Source organism: Corythoichthys intestinalis, chromosome 20 (assembly GCF_030265065.1).
Source record: "Corythoichthys intestinalis isolate RoL2023-P3 chromosome 20, ASM3026506v1, whole genome shotgun sequence".
Lineage (NCBI taxonomy): Eukaryota > Metazoa > Chordata > Actinopteri > Syngnathiformes > Syngnathidae > Corythoichthys > Corythoichthys intestinalis.
In genome coordinates this window covers 15307188-15335185 of record NC_080414.1, presented here as the reverse complement: position 1 = coordinate 15335185, position 27998 = coordinate 15307188, and the positions used below count along the sequence as shown (strand labels likewise).

The 27998-nt window shown below is 37.4% G+C and overlaps 1 protein-coding gene across 9 annotated transcripts in view; it reads right to left on the bottom strand.

Annotated features, from left to right (window-relative positions):
• The window catches only part of pou6f2 (POU class 6 homeobox 2), a 185752-nt gene that overhangs the window by 141425 nt on the left and 16329 nt on the right, over positions 1–27998 (bottom strand). The gene's annotated exons all lie outside the window — the stretch shown is intronic.

The following is a 27998-nucleotide window of genomic DNA, read 5'->3' as shown; positions in this document are numbered from 1 at the left end:
AATGGCAAGAATGCAAGTATTAGGCTGTGAATAAAAGAAATAAGAGAATAGTTACTGTTAAGATGCCCAAAGACCATTTTTATATTTTTTTTTAGGTCAACAATGCCTTGAAACGAGTCATCAAATATAGAAAATAATGGATTACTCGATTAATCATGGCAGCCAAGCCGTAACAAAGTGCTCATACGTCCAATTAGATCAGACGGAGATCGGAACCAACCACAAAGTTTGGTCAAAAATCTGTTGAATACATTGTACAATTTTCATCAAATAAGCAAACAGTCCAATTTAGTTGAACTTCTCTTAGTACCGTAAATCTCACACATGGCTATAAGCCGCCACCCACCAAATTTGACACGAAAACGGCATTTGTTCATACATTAGCCGCACTGGACTATAAACCGCAGCTGTCCTCACTGTATGAGGGGATATTTAAACGAGGGCTGTCAAACGATGAAAAATTTTAATCGATTTAATCACAGTTTGAAAATTAATTAATCATAAATAACCACAATTCAAACCATCTCTAAAATATGTCATATTTTTCTGTAAATTATTGCTGGAATGGAAAGATCAGACACAAGACAGATATATACAGTCAACATACTGTATACATAAGTACTGTATTTGTTTATTATAACAAAAAATCCACAAGATTAATTAACATTGCATTAACATTGTTAACATTTTTTGTTAAAGGGATCCACGCTCCACAGACAGAAAGGCTTGTAGTTCTTAAAAGATAAATGTTAGTATAAGTTATAGTAATTTTATATTAATAATAGGGTTGTTCTGATCATGTTTTTTTGCTCCCAATCCGATCCAGATCGTTTTAGTTTGAGTATCTGCCGATCCCGATATTTCCCGATCCGATTGCTTTTTTTTTTCTCCCGATTCAATTCCAATCATTCCCGATCATATACATTTTGGCAATGCATTAAGACAAAAATGAATAAAACTCGGACGAATATATAGATTCAACATACAGTACATAAGTACTGTATTTGTTTATTATGACAATAAATCCTCAAGATGGCATTTACATTATTAACATTCTTTCTGTGAGAGGGATCCATGGATAGAAAGACTTGTAATTCTTAAAGGATAAATGTGACTTTGTATATTGTGACTAAATATTCCCATCTAGTGTATTTGTTGAGCTTTCAGTAAATGATACTGTAGCCATGGCCAAATGCATGATGGGAAATGGAACCATGACTGTGCGTAGTGCTACCAATTGATATATCTTCTCTGCATTGGGAAGTAACTTAAGGTGTTAAGACAAAGATCAATTGCCACCTTGCTTCCCCACATTGCTTCCCATGATATTTCTAATTAAAGGGAGAGGAATTGCAAGGCTTTAGCCAATCAAAAACAGGCTCCAAAGGCTACCAAAATTCACACTACTCATTTTACACCTTTTATCTCTCTATATAGGTAAAACGGATTATTACAGATTGAGCGTGTCAATACGTAAATTTGATAACCCTACCTTAAGCCTAAACTAAAGACTCTGGATGAGTGTAACATATTATGTTTGTACTGTTAAATACAATTAGAAAACGATTTAATAAAAAAATATATACTGCATATATTAAAAAAAGGCATGGCCGATATTTTTTTGCCGATTCCGATACTTTGAAAATGACATGATCGGACCCGATCGATAAAACCTCTCCTAATGTTTTCGTTTTAATAAAATTTGTAAAATTTTCAATCAAAAAAATAAACTAGTAGCTCGCAATTGTTGGCATTGCCGAGCGGTGACGTCACATGGGCTCCCTGTCGTTCTTCCACAGTGTCTTTAACTACCAAAGGTAGTTATTAAAATACACCACAAGGTGTCAATAGAGTTTTAAATTACTTAGAAATCAGGCCAATGAGTGTGTTTTGTCCCTTGACTGACGCCGTATCTCCCTGTTTTTTTTTTTTTTTTAGACTGTCGTCTATCGTGATTCACGTTCATTTGAGTGCTGACTTCACAACATACGAGACCTCTGATAGTTTGTATATTGTGACTAAATATTGCCATCCAGTGTATTTGTTGAGCTAAACGAAATGTTTGAATAGAGTTTGACCAAAGTCTGAGAGTTTTATGCGTATTTTGATTAGCTATTTTATTGGGAATGCCAATTCTTTGCATTGTTGTTTAACCTTGTGAGAATAGGGCCTCATTAATACAGATTGAACCGCTTTTCTTTTTGTGAACATTATTATTTTTTTTTTTTTTTGAGGGATAGGAATATTATTTTTGTTGTGCTTTCACTAAATTATACTTATGTTTGTTGTGAAGGAGTTGCCAATAAACGACACGGTCCAATGAACGCCTGTGTCAACTCGCCTTTCTTTGCCTTTTAGCTCTCAATGCGCAAAAAAACTGCGTCATTGTAATCTGTTTGAGGCAAATTCATGAGAGGGTCATTCCGCGCATGCGTTAAATGTGTCAAATATTTTAACATGATTAATTTAAAAAATTAATTACCGTCTGTTAACGCGATAAATTTGACAGCACTAATTTAAACCAAAACATATGAACACTTTATGTGACAGCGGCATCATATGACTGTCATAAGACCAAATGAACCACCGTGAAGCTTTGAACCAATTGCCTGCAAAGCTTCAGTGTATCAAGAAGCTTCATTCGGCCATCACTGCCCCCTCTGAAGAGACAGTTAACCTCTGCTGCCACTTGCTGTCGTTGTCTAACATGCTTCCTAGTATGCATTGCAGCGCTACAGATGGAAATAATCAAAATTCATATTCTGTGCTAATTATTTCTTCAGTTACTGTTCCAGTTGTTTCATTAATTGCTAGGTAAAGTATTTGGTAACACTTTATTTGACAATGGTGCTATAAGACTGTCATAAGACAATCGTAATTATGGCATGACACTGCCATGAGCATTAATGAATGCTTACGATACATCTATCGTAAGCATTCATTAATGCTCATGGCAGTGTCATGCCATAATTACGATTCATTTTGTGTCATCCGGCAAATGATCTCACTTTTGAATGCATGTAAAAGATCGGAGCTGGACATAAATGAATGGAGTTAGTTATATAATTTGCCGGATGACACTTAACGACATATGTCAAAAGCAGTCCTATAACGATTAATCGATTAACTCGAGTAATTCAATTAGAAAAACGATTCAAATTAAATTTTGCTGCTTTAAGAATTCATTTAATTAAAGTGGTGTTGTGATGGTTTGTTTTAAAAGTGTTTGCATTTAGTTTTATTGATTTGGATGGATACACTGCCCTCTACTGGCAACAGTGGATAAGACATAACTCATTTCACATGTCTGAATCCAGCTGCTCCCCATTAAGACCAACATAAACCGAGATTTTGAGCTAATGTTTTTTTAATGCAGTCATAATTTAGTTTTTAAGTATATTTAGCCGTATTTTGTGGAAATATATGTTTGAAGCATTTGTTAAGAGCATTTAAAAAAAAAAAATATATATATATATATATATTTTTTAATTTTAATTTTTATAGCATTTAAGCTAGCGGACGTTTGCTATGTAAGTTAGTTTTGTTGTATCCCTTGTAGATCCTCATTTATTTATTTTTTTAATACCGTTTGAGGCTCAGCCCAGGTATTTTAATTTTTTATGTTTTTATGTTCCTCACCCGAATACTTATTCGAACTAACTAGTTCATCGATTAATTGACTACTAAAATAATCGATAGGTACAGCCCTAGTCATAAGCATTATTTAATGCCCATGATAGTCACCTTTTTTTTCTTCTTTTCATTTCGGCTTGTCATGTCATAATTATGACGGTCTTATGGCAGCCTATTAATGCCGCTGTTAAATAAAGTCTTACCTATTAACCCAATAAATCAACAAATAAGCCGCACTGGACTAAAAGCCGCAGGATTCAAAATGAGCGAAAAACATAGCGGCTTATAGTCCGAAAATTATGGTAAGTTAATTTCCTTCTATCCTTGAATACATTTGGTCTTTCACCAAGCACACATTTCTGCAATCACACTGCAACAAAACTGCTAAGGAAGACAGTCCAGGCTGGACAATTTAGGATGCTTTACAAACACCTGAAAAAGACTTAACATACAGAACTTGAACTGAACTGCAACACACAGTAAGTGAAAGTCAATTCAGTGTCGCTGACAGCTGGACAAATAAACCAAAAAACACTCTTGAGGTGAGGAAATGTGTCCATTGCTTGTTGAGTGCAGGCATTTTTGTGTCGTGCGGCATCGCGTGCTCTGTTGATGCATAAAGGATAAACATTCCGTCAATACCGCGGCCAATTGCCCCAGATTGTTCGGCCATCGATTTTGGTCAACAGCACTTGGAAAGTTGACGCGTCGTCATTTTAACTGGGAATGATGATGTTTCAGAGACATTGATGGTGATAGACGTCCAAACCATTTGGACTAGGAGGGGCTACAATCTCCCTGTTAAAATTGATTTGATGTCTATCGTCGTTAATGGCATCCAATGAGTTAACTGTGCATTAAAAAAAGTGTGTTCTTGGATTAAAAAAAAAAAAAAAAGTGGTAGTCACGTCTGTCTTTGATAGAACTACAAAAAAAAAAAAAACTCATGCCCCATAAAGCAAAAATTCTGCTTCTTTGGTTCTGGTTCTAAGGTTCCTGCAAAGAAAATTCAGGCCCTGAAGCCAGTATCACTTAGCAACATGCAATCTGGTTGGCAGGTCCATTACGAGTAGACCCACATAAAAGCCAACAGAGCCCATCCCTTAAAAGATTGCCAATTTGTTTTATAGTGTCAATTTTAGGATCAACGTAATGAATATACAGAATATTTGATAGGAATCAGAATTAAAAATTCGGCCCCTTAAAGCCAGTATCACTTAGCACCATGAAACCTAGTAGGTGTGTCCGTCATGAGTAGACCCACATAAAAGCCTCAGTGATCCATGCCCAAAAAGACATATAAATTCTGCCACTTTGGTTTGAAGTGCCTGATTTAGTGTCATGTTGGTCAAAGAAAGGAGTCTTACAAAATTAAATTCAGACCCCAAAACCAGTATCACTTAGCTATAAAGATGTCCCGCTCAATCGGGATCGGGTCCGATCACGTCATTTTCAAAGTATCGGAATCGGCGAAAAAATATCAGACATGCCTTTTTTAATGAATATATATTTTTTAATTCAATTGTTTTCCAATTGTATTTAACATTAAAGTCAAAATGTCTTACACTCATCCAGAGTCTTTAGTTTTGGCTTAAAGTAGGGCTATCAAATTTATCGCGTTAACGGCGGTAATAACATTAAAATATTTAACACAATTAACGCGTGCGCTGCACTACCCACTCACGCATTGTCGCGTTCAATCTATAATGGCACCGTTTTACATATGCATAGAACTGAAAGGCAACGTAAAATGAGTAGAGTGAATTTTGGCAGCCTTTGAAGACTTTTTTTTAATTGGCTAAAGCCTTACAATCCCCATCTCCACAATTAGAAATATCTTGGGAAACAATGTGGGGAAGAAAGGTAGTTGTTAATCTTTTTCTTAACACCCTGTTATTTCCCAACGCAGAGAAGATATATCAATTGGTACCACTACATACAGTCATGGTTGCACTTCCCATCATGCATTTGGGCAGAAGTTAAATGGTTCCAGTATCATTTACTGAAAGGTCAACAAATACACTAGATGGCAATATTTAGTCACAATATACAAAGTCACATTTATCCTTTAAGAATTACAAGTCTTTCTATCCGTGGAATCTCTCACAGAAAGAATGTTAATACTGTAAATGCCATCTTGAGGATTTATTGTCATAATAAACAAATACAGTACTTATGTACTGTATGTTGAATGTATATATTCATCCGAGTTTTATTCATTTTTTTCTTAATGCATTGCCAAAATGTATATGATCGGGAAACATTATCGGGAATGATTGGAATTGAATCAGGAGCAAAAAAAAAAAGCAATCGGATCGGGAAATATCGGGATCGGCAGATACTCAAACTAAAACGATCGGATCGGGAGCAAAAAAACATGATCGGAACAACCCTACTTAGCTACGTGAAATTTCACAGGACTGTCTGTCATAAGAAGACCTACAAAAAAGCCTCAAGCACTTATGCCCAAAAAGACATAGAAATTCCAACTGCCAATTGGATTTGAATCGGCCATTCTTAGGTCATTTTTAAAGGTCCCGTAAAGAAAATTCAGCCCCCAAAGCCAGTATCACTTAGCCACCTGAAACTTGGTGGGTGTACCCTTCATGGGTCGACCTAGAAAAAAGCCTCAGGAACCCATGCCCAAAAAGGCACAGACAATAGCAACAATGGCAACGAATGAGTTAACGTGGTAGCCCGTTTTACAACTCTTATATAAAAAGGTAAGGACAATACCCTACGATCAGGTAATATCAATTTACTTACCTCCGTGTAGAATCCAAGTGATCTCCCACCAAAGCCCTCAACAATAACACACGGCCTAATCTGCTGCCAATAACCGCAGGTGCTTTTAGCCAGACGGCTCCCGCCGGACCTCCGAGAGGAGTAATACTGTTTAGAGGCCAGCCTGGGAGAAGTCGATAGCGCTTCCGGGGGACGGAGAGTCACCGTCGTGTAACGTTATTAGCCACATTACGGCCGGCCTCAGTGCTGCCGGAGGAACTGTCATTACCTTAATTAAGAGACGCGGCGGGGGCAAGAAGCGACAAGAGGTCACGGCCGTCGCCACGGGATTTCGGTATTAGAGTGTTACTCCTAGAGGGAGGGGATGAAGGAGGGTGAACTAACTTTAATTATATGGGCAAAAGGGTGGAATTAATGGAGTGTGGGAATGGAGATGATTTTGCACCGAAGCAGGCGGATGACATTTTCTGGGGTAATTTTTAAAGACACGTAGAGGGGTGGTTGTCACCATTAAAATGTAAATACGAGAGAATGTTTGTTGGGTGTTTTAAATAGCTTTTTCTGAAAGAAGGCATTTTGAATGATATTTTAAGATTGACAGAATACTGGGTTTTATGATTACGCCGCGATAAGTGAAAAGCCGCGAAGTAGCCCTCCCCCGCCCCCCCAATGTATTTATCTATGTATTCATTCAGATTTAACATTGGAAAGAGATACATATAAGACTTTTTCAAACCCCCCCCCAAAGTTTAATAATAAAAAAAAAAAAAACATGTATATATATTTTAATAAATGGTTTTAAGCACTCCAATTTATAAATTTTAAACATTTTACTGTCCCACCAAATTATTTTACATACATATACGCCATATACATACATATTTTTTTAAAAACATTTTCACAAAGTATAATTAAAAAAAAGTTTTATGTATATATACTGTATATATTTTAATAAATGGTTTTTAAGCACTTCAAATGTAATAATTATGATAAGTTTTAAACATGTTACTGTCCCACCAAATTTTTAAAAACAAAAATAAAGTAGAAAAATGATTGGCTTTAATAAATGCTAATTTTTTTTTTTTTTTTTTTTTTTTTTTAACTTTTTCCCAAAGTATAATTAAAAAAAGTTTTATGTATATATACTGTATATATTTAATAAATTGTTTTTAAGCACTTTAAATGTAATAATTATAAGTTTTAAACATGTTACTGTCCCACCAAATTTTTAAAAACCAGGATAAAGTACAAAAATGCTTGTCTTTAATAAATACTTCAATGAGTCCACTCAAATCCGCTCAAGCTGCTCACTTACACACAATCAGTTGCCACAGAAACTGTTTAACAAGTTAAACGATGACTGACAAATGCGACGTTTTGAAGTTTCGACTTCGAAGCATCTCTGGCAAGATCAAAGCATAATGTCTGTCAATCATCGTTAACTTCAATAAACGACTCCAGTGCACTGGAGAGTGCAGACTACGTGACTGGATTGGGATAACTCATTTGTATTTTTATTTATTTATTTATTTATTTGTTTGTTTGTTTTTTTAAAGTTGGGGGAAAAAAACTCTGCGATGGACTGTGGGCGCGAAATTTGAAGCACAAAGTAGCGAGGGATTACCGTATACACGTAGTGGTACCTCTACTTACGAATGTCTCTATAAACGTAATTTTCAGGTAACGACACGCCTAAACAGCAAAATATTGCCTCTTGTTAAGAAAGAAATTTTAGGTTACCGGAGGCAAAAATACAGTACAATATTGTAAAAGACACGTATTCACTTCCTGCTTTCTGCTTTTAATTGTCACGCCATAAGATCCTGTTGCGCTATTGGTCATAATATTTCCCATCATGCTTCAGTAGTGGGATTCTGCTCTCCTATTGGCCTATTGTTGATGACGTTTCAATTTAGATGTGGAAGTATGATGACATGCACAGGCGCGACAGGTCAACGTCTGAGCCAAAAGAGCACAAGTCTCATGCTTTTGTTCTCACGAAGAGTTTTTTTTAAAGCCCACACACAGTTCACTACATTAGAGCACCGGTAACCTCACATTTTTGTGTCACAAAGAGTAATATAAGCGATAGGTACCATCAGTCTCGTGAAAGAAGACATTGCCTCACTCGAAAGGTAAGATAGATATTTGCTTTTTTCCTTTGCATTATGTTTTATTATCAACTTCATTACAGGTATTAACGGTTAGGTATATGGAATGATTCAATATATGTCTTTGTTGTTTTATTCCGGTTTTACCCCGATTATAAAATTTAATGTGGCGTTTCAGTAGCGCTTGGAAAGGATTAGGGCATTGACATGGAAAATGCGTCTTTACGTACAGAATTTTCAGGTTACGAGACTACTTCTAGAACCAATTCATGTCGTAAGTAGAGGTACCACTGTACATATATAAATATATGGTGGAAAACACAGACAAGGTTGAAAAAGCAGTTTCTGCTCTTGAACCCCTCCTTAAAATAAACTGCTGTATTGTAAGCCAAAAGAACTGTTGCGTTTGATTGAACAATATGTCTTTATGCTGGCATAGCAGATTCGTGGCTCATTAAGTACCAGAACTATTTTTTATTTGTCCGTTTTACCCTGGAAACCCCCGTTTACAGACGTCGCGCAACCGCTTTTGTTTCAACCTAGCCATAAAAAGAAGGTAAGTAATCGTATTTATTACTCGAAATGTCTGACATTAATAGCTTAGAGTCATTAATTGATGTCTAATATTTAGTTAAAAAAAAACGACTTTAAAAATAATTATTCAATCGCATATTTTAAACTTTTAAACAAATTACGTTACAATGAAAAAATTGGCGTCTGTAAGTCACGGATATCTACGTCATAACTATCGCTTAATTGTATTTTTTTTGTCACTGTCACATTTTCCCCAATATTTTAGATGATAAATAATCGATCCAAACAAAGAAACATGGAAAAAATACGTTTAACAGGGTAAATATATGAAAAAGAACATCTCCACCACTCCTTGATGTCTGCGATTTCTGCATCGCGACCCTTATCATGTTCCACCCATAAAATCCCCCAAAAATCCGGCTGTGGCCATTCACATCTGTGTGTTGACACTCAGAGATACATGCTACACGGAGATTTTGAATCAAAACAAGGTAAGTACGCGATTATATCTCGTTAAAATCGTGGCGTCTTTAATTCTGCTCTCGCGTGTTCTCATCTCCAATTAGGGTTTTGCTGTTTATTTATTTATTTATTTTTAAATGCCCTCCTGTTCAAAATCCTGTGCTAAAGATTTCTTTAGTACAGGATTTTTTTCAATCACAGTGACAAAGATTTTAACATGTATTTTACAAATGAAATGCCTCAATGAATATTTTTTTTTTGTTTATCAACGGTTATCAAAAGCTTTTTTGATGATTTTCTCAAGTTAAAGCGCTGCGCAGAAATTAATCAATTTAATTGCGTATTATTTTGAAAATCCGGATCCACTGCATTTCTACACGAGTGACTTCCGGTCTACCCGATCCTACTGAGTAGAATTGACGCAGGAGGGTTGCGTCTTGTGACAAATAATAAACTCTGGTGTTTGTTTTGAGTGCGACGCGTTGAACCGCTTCGAGGATGCGTCTAATACGCAGCTACACTGCGACTGGTGTGCACATGCTGCTTAGACTTTAACGGACGCGTTTCACTGCGTTGACACGGCGGCAACGTTGATGCGCCGTAGACGTGCCTGGTGTATTACTGGAGTAAGAGTTGAAGGACCATATTTTGGGTGTCACTCAATGCCTCACAGACTATAGGAAATTGTAAAACTCACCAATTCATACAACAAAACTGCCAGGTCACTACTCATCTGTTGAGTTCAGTCAAGCAACCATGTTGCTAATGCCAGAATGTTATCCGTGATTAATATATTTCAAGCTTTAACTGTCGTTGATGAGTCGACAAATCAGTCCAAAACATAGTTTACAGAATGATGAGAAGCGAGGTCTGATTTCAGAGTTTGGAAATCAGGTTGCAGGTTGTTGTTAGTTATGAAGATAATGATGATGGCATAAAAGTTAAATTCATGGTAGGGAGGTCTGGCACCAGGTTAGGATTTGGGTTTCGGGAAGACACGTGACCGGCATTTGCTAAAAATGTATTACCGGTTTTTGGTTATGAAGACTGAAAGTTTACCACCGAATAGTGATAAGAACCTTGTGATGATGTCACTAAAACACGGCGAGAAGCGACAATGCTGGTCGATGCTATCTTGTTAATACGAAAGATCGAAAGTTTCCCACCGAACAGTGTGAAGAACCTTACAATAGTCCTTTTTTGATTATGTCATCAGAACACGAGAAGCAACACGCTGACTGATGCTATCTCGCTAACACTACTGGCTCACAGCCAACATGACCGTGGTTTGGAAAATACTTCCAAAGGTTCCTATCACTATTCGGTGGTAAACTTTGGGTCTTCAAAACCGAAAACCACTCATGCATTTTAAGCTAATTTCAGCCGATAGGTGTCGCCCCTGAATATTCGGTCACAGCTCTACTGACAATTTTCAGCTATTTCGGCCAATAGCTGTCGGCACCGAATTTTTTCACCACATCTCTAGTTTTGGGTTCAAATTTTGGTTTAGTAACAGGTTAGAATATTGGGTTATAGTTTGTTTTAGTTTGTTTTAGGGCTGTCAAACGATTAAAATGTTTAATCGAGTTAATCACATCTTAAAAATTAATTATTCGTATTAATCGCAATTCAAACCATTTATAAAATATCACACATTTTTCTGTAAATTATTGTTGGAATGGAAAGATAAGACACAAGACGGATATATACATTCAACATACTGTACATAAGTGCTGTATTTGTTTATTAAGACAATAAATCACCAACATGGCATTAACATTATTAACATTCTGTTAAAGTGATCCATGGACAGAAAGACTTGTAGTTCTTAAAAGATAAATGTTAGTACAAGTTATAGAAATTTTATATTAAAACCCTCTTAATGTTTTCGTTTTAATAAAATTTGTAAAATTTTCTATCAAAAAATAAACTAGTAGCTCGCCATTGTTGAAGTCAATAATTACACAAGGCTAATGGTGCTGAAAAGCCTGAAAGCTCAGTCGCATCCAAGCGCCAAAAAACACAAGTAACAAGTGGACGGGGCATGTGCGTTAAATGCGTCAAATATTTTAACGTGATTAATTTTAAAAATTAATTACCGCCCGTTAACGCGATAATTTTGACAGCCCTAGTTTGTTTGTGCTCTGAAAGTTTGATTTACAGTTCCCGTCTTAAATCTAACAAAAGTAGTTTGTCAAAAAAAAGTTTAGTCTTTCAGTTCGAGAAAACTAAAAACACCTTTTTAAGGGTAAGTTTGCTACTTGAGAGAATGACAACCCTGTGTGCATATCACATTCTGACAAAAATTTGTCAGATTGTAAATGTACCCTTGGATAAGGGCAAGGGGTGGCGAAAGTGTGACTGATACAATGGGGTAATAGCTGTCTTGTTGAAATGTAAACAAGCATCAATAGCCCCTCGCGAGAGGAAAAGCCGCCTGTTGATGATGGCCAGAGCGTTCGTCTGCATGTAAACGGCGCTAAGGGCGGAAGGAAAAACACTTCTAGCTCTCGTTAGTCGGCCTTGGACGAAAGGCTCTCGGGCGTGAGAGTGCTCCGGCCCCATGCTCTTACCTGTCCTCCCCCTTGACGCTGGAGTGGAAACGAGAACAAGAGCCACCAGAGCCCATCTCAAAGGTCAAGAAGGAGAAATGGTGTGATAGTGAGTGTTGGAAAAGGAGGAGGAGGGTACGGCGGTGTCATGGGGGGTTTGTATCGCATCCTCGCAGGCTAGCCGAGGGGTACGCGGGACACTTTGTACACGAGCGCATCTGTTATGGAGCATCCTCCTCATTTCCAAAGCAATGTCAACCTGATTAGCTGAGGGTTGAATGAGGCAAATAACAATCCAAATGATGCTTCATCCTTTTATGGCCAGATGAGGAGCGGCTTTCCAGCGCCGTAAGCCTTTTAGGAGATGCCTGCTCCGCTGTCGCTCCTCCTTCCCGCATTACTTAAATGCTATTTGCTGTAAATAGGATTCGGCTGCCCGCAGCCCCACGCAGACCTTCAGCTAAAAAGATGGCAGAGATAACCCAGGGACTACACTGTTAGGATTGAAATCCCCTAAAAAATCCTACTTATTTCTGTTTCAATAGAACTTTTATTGTTATTATGTGGATTTGGAATGATAACTCCAATGATATTCTAACAATGACGAGAAAACAAACTTTCATCCTAACAAACACTAAATTTACTGTGCTTTTTTCTTTGGTAAAATACATTTTATATTTAGATTAGGGCCGTCAAAATTATCGTGTTAATGGGCAGTAATTAATCACGTTAAAATATTTGACACATTTAACGCACATGCCCCGCTCAAACAGATTAAAATGACAGCACAGTGTCATGTGCACTTGTTACTTGTGTTTTTTGGTATTTTGTTGCCCTCTGCTGGCGCTTGGGTGCGACTGATTTTGTGGGTTTCAGCACCATTGTGTATTTATTGTTATAATAAACAAATACAGTACTTATGTACAGTATGTTGAATGTAGATATCCGTCTTGTGTCTTATCTTTCCATTCCAGCAATAATTTACAGAAAAATATGGCATATTTTATAGATGGTTTTAATTGCGATTAATTACGATTACTTAATTTTTGAGCTGTGATTAACTCGATTAAAATTTTTAATCGTTTGACAGCCCTTATTTAGATAAAGCGTGATTTCATCGATTGTGAAATAAAATATTAATTTAAAAATGCAATAACTCTTAAAATTCGGCATCTGTATTTTGAATATTTTTAATTCATTCTATTTTTGAGCCGTTTTTGATTAATATTCATATACTAAATTTTCTTGTCCATTTGGTTACGTGTGATTATATTATTTCATTTCATTAACATGGATTTTTGTTCAAAAGGCGATCCTGTCCTAATCCCGTCTATGTCCCAATTTCAAGCCCTTGTTTTATAATTAGATATGTACTCTTTATTTTTATCCATTTTATTTCAATATTTTTGTGAATTTATAACAAATTTTGGTCGCTAAAAATGTTCCACACAAGATTCGTAGACAAATGTGTGCATAATCTTCAATATGGAATGAAATCAAATACGGCATGAGATGTTGAATTGTATCATCTTAAAATGAGAAATAGTCGTGATATTCATTACATCCTGTATATGAGAAGACTTATATGACTAATACAACAATGCCATCTTTTCTTCCATCGCATCTCCCCAAAACAGACCATTGTCATCCCTAATGAAGTGTCTGAGCTGGCACTTTCTATTTCATCTCTGGGAATGAGCTTTATTTTGTGTCCTGGCCATAAAACAGCACATTTTGGGGGCTTCTTTGTCCATCCGCCAGGACATTTAGAAGTAGCCAGCGGGGTGTGAGGGATAGTCCGCCGTCAAGTGTGTGTCTTTGTGTGTGTGGTGGGCTAGACACCCACATGTCATGGCTGACACATCAGCCCGGGCCCCCTCCAGGCGATCCAGCCCTAATGCTGCCTATGTCCCACTTTCAAGCCCTTGTCCCTCAAAGCCCGCCCTCCTTCTCCAACGAATCCACCCCCCCAACACTCAGCCGCCCTCCCTCCCCCCGTCCTCCACCGTCCATCCTTCTGTCGCGAGGCTATAATGACAATGGATCACTGCGGCGCAATAACGTCAGGTGATACAAACTGCTCCAGTGTGTAATCTTAGGTGCTGGAACCTCCAAAGTCAAATAGTTTTTCTAATACACACCATGTGAAAGGAGGGGCCTACAGAACTTAGATAGGTGAACTCTACTAATTTGGAAGGTTCGGGGATGATCACTTCAACGTGCAATACTGTAGGCCGGGGGTCGGCAACCCGTGTTTTAAGAGCTGCATGCGGCTCTTTAGCGCTGCCCTAGTGGCTCCCTGGAGCATTTTCAAAAATGTTTGAAAATGGAAAAAGGGGGAGGGAAATATATTTTTTGTTTTGATATGGTTGCCGTAGGAGGACAAAAATGACACAAACATTCTTAACGTTTTCCACTGCTGTAAAAATGTGGAGAATACCAACAGTGGGGCAAATAAGTATTTAGTCAACCACTAATTGTGGAAGTTCTCCCACTTGAAAATATTAGAGAGGCCTGTAATTGTCAATATGGGTAAACCTCAACCATGAGTGATAGAATGTGGGAAAAAAAAAACAGAAAATCCCATTGTTTGATTTTTTAAGAATTTATTTGCAAATCATGGTGGAAAATAAGTATTTGGTCAATACCAAAAGTTCATCTCAATACTTTGTTATGTACCCTTTGTTGGCAATAACGGAGGCCAAACGTTTTCTGTAACTCTTCACAAGCTTTTCACACACTGTTGCTGGTATTTTGGCCTTTCCTCCATGCAGATCTCCACTAGAGTAGTGATTTTTTGGGGCTGTCATTGGGCAACACGGACTTTCAACTCCCTCCACAGATTTTCTATGGGGTTCAGATCTGGAGACTGGCTAGGCGCATTGTGTTACTGATAGTAGCCTTTGTTACTGTGGTCCCAGCTCTCTGTAGGTCACTCACTAGGTCCCCCTGTGTGGTTCTGTGATTTTTGCTCACCGTTCTTGTTATCATTTTGACGCCACGGGGTGAGATCTTGCATGGAGCCCCATATCGAGGGAGATTATCAGTGGTCTTGTATGTCTTCCATTTTCTAATAATTGCTCCAACAGTTGATTTCTTTACACCAAGCGTTTTACCTAATGCAGATTCAGTCTTCCCAGGCTGGTGCATGTCTACAATTTTGTCTGGTGTCCTTCGACAGCTCTTTGGTCTTGGCCATAGTGGAGTTTGGAGTGTGACTGACTGTGCTTAAGGACAGGTGTCTTTTATACTGATAATGAGTTAAAACAGGTGCCATTAATACAGGTAATGAGTGTAGCCTCGTTAGACCTCGTTAGAAGAAGTTAGACCTCTTGACAGCCAAAAATCTTGCTTGTTTGTAGGGGACCAAATACTTATTTTCCACTCTAATTTGGAAATAAATTCTTTAAAAATCAAACAAAGTGATTTTCTGTGTTTTTTTTTTCCCACATTCTGTCTCTCATGGTTGAGGTTTACCCATGTTGACAATTACAGGCCTCTCTAATCTTTTTAAGTAGGAGAACTTGCACAATTGGTGGTTGACTAAATACTTATTTTCCCCACTGTATTATATTTCAACATTTCTGTCAACGAAGATTTGCGTCAAAGCCTTCAACACACCTTTCTATCAGCAGGGCGGGATGCCAGGCAGGTGGCTATTGTAAACAAACCGGCAGCAGAGTACCCAGTTGGGAGTGAGAGAAAAATTGCGATTCCATTACTTTTGAAGAACTTAGAGGAACGCAAAAATAGATTTAAGAAGTGGATTGCATCGCGAAACTCCACTACTGCTGCATGTTTTAATGCAACCCGGGAGATAATAAAGGGAGGAGGAAAACCGTTCGCAGTTGGTGAGTACATGAAGGAGACATTCATCAACATATCAGAACAACTTTTTGCAGACTTCAAAAACAAAACCGAGATAATACAAAAAATCAAAGATATGCCCAGATAAGAACCATGTTATGCCCGTTTTGTTTTTCGAAACCTCGAAATAAAAATGACATCAAAAACCGGATTTCTTTATTGCATTTCTAGTTTCATAAATGAAGTTAAACTTTAAGTGGCATCATACAACAGAGTAGTCACGTGGTGCAATGCAGGGAAAATAAACATTAAATCATGAAGGTTCATTATGTATTTTTAGCCAACTTAGTCATTTTGATAGTAGGCTAATATAGCTAATACAGATACATACAGCATGTGTTGCCTTCATTATAAGGCTTATGTAAGGCTTTTCAATTTTTGCGGCTCCAGACATACAGTGGGGAGAACAAGTATTTGATACACTGTCAATGGGTTTTCCCATTGGCAGTGTATCAAATACTTGTTCTCCCCACTGTATTTGTTTTTTTTGGTCCAATATGGCTCTTTCAACATTTTGGGTTGCCAACCCCTGCTCTAGGCGGTGTTTAAAATGAATATTTTCAAATCCGTGATGGTCTTATAACAAATGTAATATTTAAAAACTTTAAGGTAACCTCGGTCTTAAAGACTTGTAGGCTCTAATAAGCCACAATTGTTCTCTTTTACTAAAATATTTTATTAGAAATACATAAAATATTGCCATTGATTTAAGAAACTATGATATTTAGTACATGTTTTGACCTACGGAGGGCGCCATGTTTTATGCGCGCAATGGACGCTCTTGGTGACGACGTACTTTGTCACTGTCACTTGATGAACACTACCGGTGTTCTGCAATTCCTTCCTTCACGGCGAGACGTCAACACATGCGTGCATCGGTTAAAAGCGGCGAGTGCTTACTATTTGTGTTTTTATTGAGTCTTTTATTACCTTTTCATTGCCTCAAAATACTTTTTGCATATGTTTCCCTCTCATACTTTTAAGCATTCTGTTTTCATGTGGTAGCTTTAATGCAGATTGTTCTTCTGTTACGTACCATATTTAAACCACCCTTATTTGATATTACCACACTTAAGTATTTTCTTAAGGCATCTTTAGTATGTTCTGTCTGTATGCATCTAAACAAAACAAACTGAAAGCGCACGGTAGTACTATGGGTGTCAAATTCGCATCTTGTAGGCCCTTAGCACATTTTGGCAGGACACCGGTTTTGTCCTACTCTCGTCTCGTCTCATCCCGTCTTTCCTGTTCATTCTGCTTTTGATGCTCGTTCCGTGAAATATCGACAGTCCTGTCATGCTCATCAATGTTCCTGTCGGGTTCAAATTGAAAAGTTTGAACAGATGACATGTTTATGTCACTAGAGTCATATTCTGGCAGCCCAGTAGCGTAACTCAATGACGTCACCACCATGATACGTCAACAACAATGGCGAGCTACTAGTTAAACTAATTTTACAAATTGAATAAAAACGAAAACGTCAAGAGGGGTTTTAATATCACATTATTTTAACTCATAATAACGTTTATCTTTTAAGAACTACAAGTTTTTCTATCAGTTGTTCCCTTCAAACAAGACAGTGATTCTCGAAGTTTTACAATGCCCTCTAGTGGCAAGCAAAAGTATCACTGAATTACATGTTAAAACTATGCCGAAAGTTATAGTGGCTTAAACGTTTTTTCAATCTAGTGCAGTATTTACTCATTAGCTGCCATTAATCAAAATAGATGTTAAGAGTTATTTTGCTTTACATAATCATTTGAATTTGCATTTGATTTTTTTGGGGACGTTTTCGGTGTGTAGCATTTATTTAGGTGGGATTTTTGTTTTACATTTTTGGGAGTGAAACATTTGGATTAAACCATTATCCAAATTTAGTTGATTGTTTTTTGACTCATTTTCATGAAAAAGCTAGCTACTTTGAAATATGGGGAGAAATAGCCTATTTTCTGTTTTTGGGGCAGTTATTATAAAATGTTTTGTAACATTTATCACTTGTTTGTGGAGTAATAATGTGTGGCAAACTGATATTTTTGATGAAATAATATGTCTCAAACCATTTTATTGCATGAATACCATATTTCTGGTGGAAAAAAACCCTGTGATTTTACCATCTTTGTCTGCCATATTTGTGGCACGACTACAGTAACTTGAGAAAATATTACCATTTTCATCAAAATATGGCAATGGCAAAAATCTTACGATCTAAAATATTTACGTTTCTAGTATGTTAGCATGAACAGAATGAAGACTACTTTCATAAATGGTGGAAAAATAGCGTATTTTTAGCTGTTGAAAACTATTGTAAGCTATTGTAAATAATCATATTATTTTCATGAACCATTTTTATCCGACTGATATCAATCTGATAGCGAAAATTGGGGAAAAAAATAGTTTTGAATATGTTAGTTGGCCATCTTTGTAGAGCGAACATGTCGTATATTTAACTTATCTTTAAATGCTAACTTAACTGAACGCCTGATATTGATGCTAACAGACACTCCTATCTCTTGATCATGTTCCACTAACATTGACGTTCCTTCATTCGCCCCTCCAGGTCAAAATAGATTGGACGTCTATCGCAGTCATTAGAAATGCCCTACCCAAGTTTTGTTTGACTTTCAAATCTTATTTTCCCCATCTTCCCAGCACATTATTCCAGTAGTGGAATCTAATATGTGTGTGTGAGGAAACAGTATTGCTTTGAAGCCCATAACTCTATTCTGTAGAAAAGCAGCATCCCCATGTTATTCCACATCCTCAGATATAAAAGAGGGAAAACATAATAACTTCCCTGGATCTCCCCCTCCTCACTCACATGCGTACCCCCCCTTCCCCGCTATTTTCACCCCACCTCATCCACCATCCGCCCACTTCTCCCGCCTCAATCTTTGGTTTCAAAGGAAGCGAATCAGCCGGCGGGACAGAAGGTTACGCATTAGTACTGGTCATTGCTCAAAGAGCGAGCGTTATAAATAATAAAAGGCTGGTGAAGGACACGGGCCGCTGGGATGCGTCTCTGGTTCACGCCACGCGAGTCAAATACCAGACGTGTCATTTCTCCACCTCCCCACAGCCGCCGCACCCTTCAAAATAAAGAAAAAAAAATGACCCTTGCCGCTTGGTTTGCGTCTCGCGCCTCTTTGTTAGTGGCACATTAAAGGCTCGCCAGTATCAGATTAAGGAGTCCACTGCGCTTTCCGACAGTGTATTACCCAAAAAAATGAATTAACATTGAAATTCAATTTGTTTGCTACTTTCCTGACAAGGCAGAAACAACAAGTTTGAGTGCAAAGTCGACATGAAACGGGACGACCTTCGCTCGAAAACTACATCTCCCTTTCTTAGAAAGCGGATTACACATTAGTGAGCCAATGACACCTGCTTTACATGCACAGACTCGCTGAAATCCCCATAATGAGATCCATCCAACTCACTTTCCTCCCCTCGCCAGCCTTTATCCACTTTTATTTAGCCATTCAGCAGTGCTTTGCGCCACTTTATTACTTAACATTATGAGGCTCTTTGCCTACTGTGCATCCTGCCCACTAAGCTGATTACACAAAAATAATAACTACTCCTGCCTGCAGCCATGTGCATGTGTGTCTTTATGTTTCTACATGTTTATATTCTGCGACAAGGCCAGAAGGTTTGGCCCAAATTAGATTTTTTTGTTGGTTTTTCCATAAAACACACTATAATTAGTAGGGATCTGACTCCTACATGGAATATTCGATTCAATGTTTTTTTTTTTTTTTTTTTTTTTTTACATAGTTTGGCTGTTGTGTAGTTTAGACTGGAGATGCACGATAATATTGGTCACCGATAATTATCGGTCGATAATGGCAATTATGACGTCACACAGATAATCCAGATAAAACGAAATTCAACCGATAATTATATACTTGATTTAGCCTCCAAATGTGCGCAATCAACAGTTTTGTCCAATTCTGCTAGTTTTAAGGAGGTGGTTTTGCAGTGTAGTAATGTGATGTACAGTATGTTAGGAATGGCTTACTTTTAAAGGGATTTTTGTGCAACTTGGGTGTTTACTCTCTAAGTAATTGTTGCCAAAAGCTTACCATTACACACCGTCATTGCCATTGTTTAGTTGTTGGAATTTACTACTTGCTCACATTTGATGTGGAAAAAAATTGCACTAAATTGCATTTTTGCACTGTAACATTTGATCTTTGTGTACTTTAAAATTTTACATACATCTTTGAATAGAATTATCAGCGTGACATTATCGGTTATCGGGTGGAAGGGGCAGGAAATTATCGGTTATCGATATTGGTTGAAAAATGTATTATCGTGCATCACTAGTTTAGACTCTATTATCTGAATAACTGTTAATATGTTACATTAACAGACATCTATGTAGTCTGTTGCTCTCCATTTCATTGTTATTACTACAGTTGTCCGATAATGACTTTTTAACCGATAACTAGAGATGTCCCGATCGATGGCGATCACGTCATTTTCAAAGTATCGGAATCGGCAAAAAAATATCGGCCATGCCTTTTTTTAATATACAGTATATACGTATATTTTTTAATTAAATCGTTTTCTAATTGTATTTAACGTTACAGACATAATATGTTACACTCATCCAGAGTCTATAGTTTAGGCTTAAGGTAGGGTTATCAAATATATCCCAATAACGGTGGCAATTACTTTATTAAAAGTAAGTATACTGGGGGTGGCGTGGCTCAGTGGTAGAGTAGTTGTCCCCCCAACCCAGAGGTTGTGGGTTCAATTCTTCGCTCTGATGAACTCGTCTAAGTGTCCTTGACCAAGATACTGAACCCCACGTTGCTCCTGGTGCTGCGTCACCAGTACGTGGATGGCGAGATAGTGTAAAGCGCCTTGAAAGGTGGAAAAGCGCTATATAAGTATAACGCCATAAAAAATGTGTCACGTTAAAATATTCAACGCAATTAATGCATGAGCTGCACGACTCTCTCACTCATTGTCGCGCTCAATCTGTAATGACGCCATTTTACCTATATAGAGAGATAAAAGGCAGCACAAAATGAGTAGCATGAAGTTTGCCAGCCTTTGGAGCCTTTCTTTAATTGGCTAAAGCCTTGCAATCCCTCTCCCTATGATTAGAAATATCATGGGAGGCAACGTGGGGATGCAAGATGGCAATCTTAACGCCTTAAGCTATTTCCCAAAGCCGAGAAGATATATCCATTGGTAGCACGACGCACAGTCATGGGTCCAATTCCCATCATGCATTTGGGATGGCCACATTATCATTTACTGAAAGCTCAACAAATACACTAGATGGCAATATTTAGTCACAATATACAAAGCCACAAGTCTTTCTATCTGTGGATCCCTCTCACAGAAAGAATGTTAATAATGTAAATGCCATCTTGAGGATTTATTGTCATAATAAACAAATACAGTACTTATGTACTGTATGTTGAATGTATATATTCGTCCGAGTTTTATTCATTTTTTCTTAATGCATTGCCAAAATGTATATGATCGGGAAAAATTATCGGGAATGATTGGAATTGAATCGGGAGCAAAAAAAAGCAATCGGATCGGGAAATATCGGGATCGGCAGATACCAAACTAAAACGATCGGGATCGGATGGGAGCAAAAAAATATCATCGGAACAACCCTACCGATAACCAATATTCCGATAATGTCCATCTCCAGATATCTGATAATGATATCAAACTGATACCGATATATGCAATCGTGGACTTAACATATTGTGGGTAATTGTATTGTGATGCCCCACTGGATGCTTTAATAATGATAAATGTAATAACTTCAAGGTTCTGTGCAGTGTTGATTTTGGCAGCCATTTAAATTTTCGTCTGAGTCTTTTAGACGAAAATACTTATTAGTCTTAGTCAGGGATGGGCAAACTATTCCACAAAGGGCCGCAGTGGGTGCGGGTTTTTGTTCATACCCATCATGAGGACAGCCTTTCACCAATCTGGTTTCTTACAAGTGCAATCAGTTGATTGCAGTCAGGTGCTTCTTGTTTCCACTGAAACCTCATTGGTTAAACTGTCTGTGCTGAATCAGTTGGAACAAAGACCAGGACCCACTGCGGCCCTCGAGGACCGGTTTGCCCACCCCTGGACTCTTAGTCATATTTTAGTCATTTCAAAATGTGTTTGTCTTCGTCTAGTTTTAGTCAACGAAAACTCAGACAAGTTTTGTCTAGTTTTAGTCAGCAATTCTCAATATGTTTTCGTTTATAAACTTCAAAAGTTTTAGTCCATGAATAAATAAATATATAAAAGGTTTCCAACAATTTCGAATGACAGACGAGCACATAACTATAGCGTCTACAAGGACATCACCATTTTCATGATGATAATACACACTCAGCAGGAAAACTAAGACTTTAAAAAGTCCCTTTACTAAATGCTAATGCTAACGCGAACGCTATGCTAAGGCGAACGCTATGCTAAAAGCCTGTTTAGTGTGTGATGATCACTCAGCACAGACCTTTAAAGGCTAAAGCAACATGGCATAGCCAAAATATGAAAACAAAATTTATCAAGCAGCACCTGACACGTTTCACAAAAGGAGCCTGGAATGGGCACACGCTTAAGCCTGTGTGTGGGGCGAGGGAGCAGCACGTGAATTTATGACGGAAACTTTGGCGAATTTTCATCTCGTTCTCGTGTCGTCAGACGACAACTGGCATCCATCTCGTTATGTTTTAGTCTCCCAAGACACATTTTCAGCACGTCATCATGACGTCATAGTCATGAAAAAATTGTTCATTGGGGAAATATTTTCATTACCGTCATCGTTGATGAAAACAACACTGGTTTTCTAAAAAATAAGAACTTCAGTTGAAGTTATGGAAAAAGTGCCTATTATGTACCACTATATTGATTGTTGAATTCACTCTGCTCCCATAACAAATCCCAAGCATCTTAGTTTGGAGACCTCTAATGGTCAATGAGCATAACTGCTGTGCTAAGCTGTGACCAGCCCTTTTACAATGGCAGAAGGCTTCTAAATCCATTTTGAAGGCAACATGCACATTGGCACAAAACTGATAATAAAAAACCGATGTCGATATTATGCGATATCATTTTAAAATGCTTTTATCGGCCGACCCGACAATATTGGACAACTCTATTATGTATAAGGTCTCCATCAGTGGTTATTGCTTCCTGCTAGGCTAAAGCAGTGCTACAAAAAAGTCTAAAAAGCGTCTGATTATACATTTGAAAGAGCATTGGCGACATCTTATGGTCGCTATGTAGACAAACCTATCCCTGCTCTCTGCCATTGCACTGAATTTCATTAAATTTGTGTTTGTTAAAAGTGTATTAAATCCTAAAACACAAACAAAACATGGTGTTTCGGTAGCAAAATGTTAGCTTTTCAGATGACACGTCGGCCATTTTCGTGTCATGTATATTCACCTTAATACCTGTCACCTAATATGTTTTTGTAACTTGTTATGTGCAAGTTACCGTATTGGCCCAGTATAAGGCAGTGTTTTTTTGTATTGAAATAAGACTGAAAAAGTTGGGGTGGTCTTATATTCGCGGTTTAGACATTATACCCATTCACGACACTGGATGGCGCCAGATATCATTGAAGCGATGTTCTGTCAAGAGAGATCTCAGCTACTCTGAAGTTTGACCAGTTTGCATTATTTTATTGCAATGTTTTTCCTTATTCAGATTTGTTTCAAGACTACAGTTACAGTTAGATTTCACTTTGATGGTTAATGCAGTTATTGCAATTTTGTTGATTTATCACAATAGATTGGCTTATTTACATTTCAAAAACCAGAAGCCATTCATTTACGAATGTGATTTCACTTTAGTTTACATATTTAAATGTTCAGATATTAAGATTTGAATGAGGCAAAATAACATGCTTTTTCTCTCAAATATATTGTGATAATCATTTGTTTCAGATGTAATTATTTTCTGTATCAAAATTAATTTGGTGTTCAAAAAGTCTTTTTCAAACTTGAGTCTTGAAAAAGAGGGGGTCGTCTTATAATCAGGGCCGTCTTATATTTGGGCCAATATGGTAATAAATCATAGAAACAATGTTTATGTTCGCAAAAATCTGAAACCAAGTAAAATTGAACATTTTTGTGGCAATTTTTAAGTGAGCCACGCGGGCAATATTTGTAGCGTTTAGAATAAGTAATTTGTTAATTTTCAGTTAATCCTGCCACAAACACAATATATTTCAATCTAAGCCATTCATACCAAATATTTTCAAATGATGGCAAAACATTGGGTGTTGCCGATTTTGTGTCTCACTACAAGACTTTCTGATCCTGGAAATAGTTGGTCGGGATCACCATAAATTTGTTCACTTTTTTAAAGTTTTATCAACCTATTCATAAAGTAGTGTGAATGAGATCACTCTAAACCAGCCCATCTTCATATTTAAGACTCTATTTACGAAACTATTGACGATACCCCGGCATTAACGACATCAAAACAGTGAAAGCTTGAAAAACCAACCGATTGAACTGTAAATGAATCCTAAAAAGCTCTATCTTGTATAACCACCGCTACCATGTCTTTTGATCCGTGTGACCTCCGCTGCCCAATAATTCAAATAAAAAGCCTTTGGTGGTCTTTCTGGACGACCTTTCTCGCCATTTTGCAGGAATCGGCATAAGTGCGGCCCATTTGCCGCCGACAGTAAGTGTGCGAAATGAGCGGTGCTGTCGTTCCCGGGCCGGCTCCTTTTTGACAGCGTGATGATAGAAGCGTCGGATCCTCGGCGGACTAAATGCAAACTGACAAGAGATGAGCCTCCGCTCGCGGAATATAATGCGGAATTGTGCTCTGAGTGTCTTATTATCTTGTCGGCTGATGTCTGAAAGAGGGAGATTTGACTTGAGGAGTGAAGACAGAGGCCGCGCCGCACATCACAACAAAAACACAACAAACGTCTGCCCGCCTACTAACAACAGCTTTCCACACCTAATGTCCAGCACTTCTGCACGGGAATAAAATACAAGGCGGCGCTGGCGCCGTGTTTGCGGCGCTTCATAGCGCCTGTTAGCTCAAGTGGAAGACTATTTGCACAGAGCAGCTTTTAGGAGGAGGTGGAGCGCACGCTTTCGGCTGTGCGGCCCGGCAGGTACGCGGGATTGACAATTTATTTTTGGACAAACACGGCCTCTGCTGTCATCGCTGACGTGTACTTGTTATACTGACAGGAACTTCAATTATAAGTGCGTAAAACACGTTATAGCGAGGGTGATTTTGGAAACAACCAACAATGTCAGCAACAATCAGAAAACTTTTGAACGGTCTACTTTAAGATGTGTCATTACATGGGGCCTAACAGCTAATTTTAGCAAGATATGTACGAACAATGACTATTTTTTAATAATGATTTGACAAGTTTAATGATAATTTGACATCTAAATGCTGTACATTAGCATGAACTTTAGTGTTCAGAAACCGATGTTTCCGTTAAACTCTTAAATATATTCAACTCATTCACTTCCAGTGACAATACTGATGCTTTTCTGTATATGTCAAGCCTGCAAACAATTTTACCGACAGACAACCGCCAGAAGATGGCAGTGTTGGACCATTTGAGATTAGCATGTTACCGGCGTAGCCATTACACCCTATTAATTCAGACAACTGAAAATTCACCATAAAAAATTGGTCATGGCAACACCTGTATTTCGGAAAAACACCGAAATAACGCAAAAATGAGGAGATTTTTCAGATGTTTCGAGATTAAAATACCTCACAAGAATGCAATGGAAACACTTTGTCCTAATTTATAACCCACAGAAAGTGACGTAACCAGTCACATGATCACTTTTCCACGCACGTCCATCTTCCTTCAGTAAAATAAAGATGAGATTTCACAAAAGTTTACAAGGCTTTTTTGAAAGACAGCCTTCGATGGGAAACACTCTTAAGTTGCAGTTATACTTTGCTGAAAAACTGTAATGGAAGGAGAACATAACTTCTTTCTATGAAAGTAATGTGTAATCATAGAACACAAAATAAGTCAAAATGTTCTAAAACAGGAAATGGCTATGAGTGACAAGAGTGACTTAAATTATTTGACTGTGATAACAGTGTGATAATCATGGATAGAGTTTTAGTAGAAAAACATACCTTTTATCATGACAGCCGTTCTTGAGAGTGAAATAATTATGTTAAGCAGTAATTCCAAGCACTTAAACTTAAGACTTTTGGTGTCAAAATGTGTCTTTTTAGTGGAGTCATTTGACAAGCCCATCATCACAGCTCATGTGAACAAGACAACTCCTTACAAAACTCAAAAGAAATTTGAAAATCAACCCAAAAACACCATTTTATAGCAACGCCAGTACATTTTGTGAAACTTTACCTTCCCTTTTGTTTTGCCTGACAACCACAGCAGGAACGCATTCATCATAGAAGCTAAAATCTGTATTCCGCTGACCACAATCCATATTAATTACATCATTTCGGAAAACCTATTCCCTCTCCATTAGCTGACTGTCAAAGAGTGAGTATTGTGAGTTTGATTTTTGCCCGATAAAGTGGTTAAATTCATCTGTCATGTTTTTTTAACACCTAATATTAACAATAAATTGTAGATACCATTTTTTTGCTTCAAAATATAGAAATAACACTGCTCAATGTGTGCTCATCCATCACTTTCCGGCTCACAGGTCAGGAGAGGAAGGAGAGATGGTCCACAGCCAAGAGCTGTGCCACTGGGTAAAAAAAAAAAAAAAAAAAAAATAGAGGAACCACAAACACCACCATCATCAACAACCCCCAAAATTCACACTCCAGCGAACGCTTCTGACCAGCAACATCTCCAGTAACAACAAAACATGTTGTCAGCGGGTAGATTAAAACAATTTCAAAGAAAAAGCCCAAATGAGTTATGACAAGTCACGAAATAACAAGCCATTTTCTTCCGAATTAACCCTTATTGCATATTTTAACACCAGCTCAAGCATTAAATTGCCACTTATTGTGGAACTAGAGAAGAAACAACAACAACTGACCAAGTTTGGATGCAATATTTTAGTTCAACCCTCTGACAAAGTCTTGCGCTGACACTGTCGTGCAAGTCGTGTCAAATTTCACATATTGCAAATGATTTGACATGCAGCGCATTTTCAAAAGAAAAAAAAAAATAGGGACAGTTTGATGGTGAAATAACAAGATGGCACAAATGCATGAGATTAACATTACAAAGTAAACATAGTACTGTCAAAAATATTATCTCATTATAATTTCCAAAAAAAGGCCTAAATTTAATGAAGCAGGTATTCAAAAGCCAACAATTGCTTTCATAATCATGCTGAACATGATCATTTAATCTTCTAATTGAATCTCAATGTAGATATGTTCTGGTAATTATGGTAATCATTAAATCATGTGTGGATCCTTAAAGGGGCAAGTGATGGAAATCTTTAAAAAAATATATATATATATATATATATATATTAAATACACTTGCCAACCTTTTTTCCATTTTATATGACATTTTTAACCAAATTTATAGTTTTGCTCACTGTTTTGAAATCTTCCCTCATAATTAAATGCTTTTCACATATAGGAGCATTTTGGCTGCAGCATATGTGACATAGTCTCTATTGTTGGTCTCCTATGTCTGCAGTTGCGTAAAACAGGTGTTATTTTGCCATATATTGAAACTTTTAGGTGATGTTTCTGTGCCAGCTATAGAGCCACTTTTTAAAATATCACTTTGCAGTAATTTTGCATAGTATTATACGTTTAAATAACGATTTGCAGAAAAACTAGTTGACAGAAAAATCTAACCGAGTGAGATTTGGTTTCAGCACCCCAAAATTACGTAAAAACATGCGTTTGCATCAATGCAACACATTTTTTTTGTTGACCGTGTAATTTGTGGCTACTTAACACTTTATATGGCAAGTGACTATTTTTTTGTCATTTTAAAAACTTAACTTTAGAATTATTTACGATGATTGAATTGTACTTTTTTTTTTTTTTTTTTTTACACGATTTTATTATTTATTATTTTACTTTTAAACACATTTGAAATATTTTCTGTACTTTTTTTCCCTTTAAAGATTAATACAATTATATATGAATGGAAGGTGAA